We start from the raw sequence: 4,205 nt of genomic DNA on the forward strand, positions 1-4,205 counted from the left end.
AAGCAAGAAACTTGAAACCACTTGACGGTACAGACGCATATGTACTCTTCCCTTTTCTTTTCAACCCCTCTCTTCCACTAGCAAGCGGAATTGAATTCAATACTTTAACCGCGTAAAACCCGGTAATAGGTAAAAAAATAGTGATGTGTAAGCAAACCAATGTTGCCAAATTCCCATTTTCAAAAATAAAGAAATGCATACTAAGTAGTACATATAATATAAATAATATCAGGCATCTTCTGCAAATTAACGATTTCAAATTGGTACGATTTACAAAATCTATTTCGGAGGATTTATAACAAAGAGGGACAAATTTGGCACTAAATCGATGGATATAACGTAAATGATGTGTTCTTAGCAGTTTCCATTTGAAACATTTAATACTGTGATTAGGAATATACAACGATACATTGCGAATTGGACCGATTTGATATCGTACGATTTGCAGAACATGCCTGTATATATATTTCCTCAAACAAAGGCTATCGATGGTGGCCAACGACCATTCGATAGTGAAAAAAATAGAACCATTCGATAGTATCGATAGTACCATCGCTAGTTTTACAGCTCTACTATGTCATATTTTGACGTCAAAATTTCGCGACATAATTTGACAGAACTTTATCTCCTATATCCATACCTTTACCGATAATATTATGAGCCAAAAGCAGACAGATCGCCGATATATCAGCGCACGTATGCGACTAAAGACCTGTCCTGATCGAAATCCATCAATATAGTGCTTTTTACCCTGGCATTCAGTAAGCGGTCTCTAGTCACTAATAGTGACTTTTGGTGGTGAGCTTGGATTTTGAGACTACATATTTGGTATTCAGTATGCTGTATCACGTCTCTAGTCTCAAAAAAGGTCACTAATTTGTCAACTGGCTAAGAGCAGGTCTCAAAAATAAAAATATGGAGAAAAACTTAATTGTTTTCCATTTTATTAAAAAAAAACGCGAATATGAAGCGAGGAAATTTGTTCAATAAGAATTTCGTTAGGAAATAAACCAAAATGCTTTAATATCATACAAATCCATTGAAAAAAAATTAATTTTTTTAAACATTAAAATCTAAAGATTATTAAAAAAATAAAACTAATAAAAAATCAATACTAAATTAAAAAATATAAAAAATCCTCTATGCCCGAGGAGTACTCAACCCAGACCCTCTCGACCGGCAGGGGTTAATCTTACTTGGCGTTTTCACTTATTTGACGGCAAATGCCATTGAATTTGATAGCCTCTTTACACATATGTACATATTATTATTATTATGTCGGGGATACACGCGCTGTGACCTAAGAAGATCTATTGTGCTAAACCCTAGTTGTAATCACTCCAACCTTATTCTATTTAAGAAGTTAGGCACTTTGGAGGGCGCCATGTTTAAAATTTTGGATGAAAAAGACAATCGTTCCCCAAATTGTATCAGTCTGCTATTTATGATACGTGGGCAGTCACTTAGAATATGCTCTGGGGTTTCCTCGACCAGCTCACACAAGACTAGGGACCATGCAAGTGCATTTGGGCTCCACGGTTTGCGAGATAGTCAGCTTTCGTTGCCTTTAAACCCTTCATGTCCCGGAACCCACCACAGCGTTACGTTATTGTGAGCTTAAAAGTGGTTCGAAAAAGCTTTACCGCTTACCACAAGCCTGCTGTCGTTTTAAAAGAGTCTAAGACCATTAACCTGCCTGACTATCCGACATAATATTTAATTTGACCCCACTTGTCCTTGTTACACAGACTTCGATTGCGAAGACTTTCGCCTGGAATATGGTTTCTGGAATTTTGGTCCAAATATACCTGCACCAGTACTCCTGCCGTCCATCTTTGATACGTCGGTATACCATGCTTGGGAATTTTCGTCAATCATAGTTATTATCACTTTACAGCAGTCTCTTTCAGGAATTCTAACCTTGTAGTGTTTGAAGGATAACTCGGGATTATCCAGGAATGGCTTTAGAACCCGCAGATCCTAAATTTTCTTGCTGATAATATTGGGCAGTCGTAGGGCACCCCAACAGGCCTCCTTTTCAAACAGAATAGACAAAGGATGAATGCTTGTAATAACACCAAGGGCGTCCGTTGGACAGGTGACCATAGCTCCTGTAATGGCCAAGCGGACCAGTCGGTGCAGCTTGACAAGGTGGAACCCACCTTTACTCGCGTAGCTTTCGGCTACCAGGCCAGTGCCACATATGTGACCAATAGGTTAGTTTTAGGGATAATCCTCTAGACTTACAATGAATGAACAAGGTTGCTAAAATGTTTGGAGATACATATTTTATATTTTATATTTTTCGCTAATAACTATTGTCGCGGAACCTACCACAATCCAATCTAGCCTACTAACCTACCAAATGGAAAAAAACCTGCCAGTTTTGTAAGGAAAGGGCGGTGTTTGGCAACACTGGTTATAAGTTTATTTTTTGCTACTTCGCATTGAAAGACAATTGGGTTTGTCTCACTTTTCCTTTCTGCTCTCACAAGTTTGTTACACGTTTCTCTCCAACAAATTTTGTTCCATCTCGTGACCGTACGGAACACCGGAAGGTCTTCTTAAAACGTAAATAAAATAGTTTTTAAACAGTTTCATTTGTTTGTTGCGTTATAGGAATAAATAATTGTTGCCCTTATGGACTGTTTCCGGCTCTCAAGAAAAACGAAAAATTCATGTACATAAAATTTATACATCAAAATTTCTTAAATCATTTGGAGCTGTCAAGAAAAAAATGCTCGTATATTTATTTCTTCAAGAAAATTTACAGCAAAAGCAAAGTGCTTTTTCAAGCAACAGAAGTAACGAAAAACATTTCTTGTGATTTTTCTTGAAAACTGGATTTGGATGGTAGCAGATAATCGTAGTAGAAAATTCACATTTGTATACATACATAAATATTTACATACATACATGTGTAAAGAACCAACTCAAAACTCTGCGGAGCTCTCTGAGGAATTTTCTGCTATGTTTAAACATTCATATATACTATGTACATAGTATGTACTTTTGTAGATACAAATGCAAGTTAGCACGAACTTATACATAAATGTATACATTTACAAAACATATCTACATACATATTTATGCACGTATGAAGGCGTGTGTGTTACTTTTATCTCAAAACAAATAAAATACAAATAAAATCCACTTTTCCAATTGAAATACATTTTTCACAAAATATGAATTAAAACCCTTAACTCATTTGCTTCTCATTTATATTACTCACTAGTCGAGCACTTAAACTCACCACAAACACATGTGTTCACAATCAGTGTTGCCGCGACGCCTTGAAAAAATGTATCGTAAAAAAACAATTGATCAAATGTATCTCGATGTTTTTTTAAGTATCAAAGTATCAAGTTAGAAAAAACTGTTACTGCTATTGTTGTTAAGCTTGCTTAAAGTTAAGCAAAAATATTATATTATAAAGATTTCACAGAAACTTGATTACAAAGACATGTATAACTATTAGGTGTCGATCATTTACGTTAATTGTTAAATTATGTGTTACATTCCACGTTAAACTCTTTGGAAATTATGTCTAAAAGCTGAAGCAGTGTCGACTTTATTTCTACTATGAAGGCGCCTAGTTATATTCTCAACAGTTTGTAATAGAAGTCTATTTCTCTTTTTAAATTGGATCAATTTTAAATCTGAAAATATACGCTCTGCAGCTGAAAAGATATGTAAGAGGCAATAAAAGTAAATTAAAACTGAATGCAGTCGTCCTTATTTATACTTAGTTGGTTTGAAGCACTTTTCCTTAAGCTTATGGGTCCCCAAAAGGTGCAAACATTTTCGATCAAATTTTAAGAGCGGCTTCTGCATACATATATATTTTCTTTTTTTCATGTATCAAAATTTGTACTACGCGGAAAATTTAAGTATCTCGCGAAATTAACGAAAAAATAAAGTATCTTCCGAAAATTTGCTCAAACACAAATCACTTTTGAAGTATATGGATAAAAACGGCAACACTGTTCACAATAGAGACACCATGTACACGGTGAGCATTGCTTCGTTTCGGCACACTGTGTTTCTGTCAATCGTTGCGAACGGATGTTTGGAATTGTCGTCGTTGTATGGTTGCCCAGTGATTTTATGTAAAACAAAAAGCAAAAAAGACAAAAATATAAAATTTTTAATACAACAGTTCAACTTGTATGTATGTGCTGATTATTTGATTTGCTTTGTTTTCT

The 4,205-nt window shown here is 35.2% G+C and overlaps 1 protein-coding gene across 8 annotated transcripts in view; it reads left to right on the plus strand.

Moving 5' to 3' along the window:
- Positions 1–4,205, plus strand: part of LOC118736224 (protein no-on-transient A-like) — an 89,718-nt gene that overhangs the window by 13,562 nt on the left and 71,951 nt on the right. The window contains exon 1 of one of the 8 annotated variants that reach the window (XM_036466352.1): positions 3,900–4,167. The exons of 6 other annotated variants lie outside the window; for them this stretch is intronic. The gene's annotated coding sequence lies outside the window, so the exon portion shown is untranslated. Of the gene's footprint in view, positions 1–3,899; positions 4,168–4,205 lie in introns of those variants that run through there. One more of the 8 variants, XM_036466342.1, reaches the window with a different exon arrangement.

The sequence above is a fragment of the Rhagoletis pomonella genome, unplaced genomic scaffold (genome assembly GCF_013731165.1).
Source record: "Rhagoletis pomonella isolate Grant_MI unplaced genomic scaffold, Rhpom_1.0 Rhpom_scaffold_00001, whole genome shotgun sequence".
NCBI lineage: Eukaryota > Metazoa > Arthropoda > Insecta > Diptera > Tephritidae > Rhagoletis > Rhagoletis pomonella.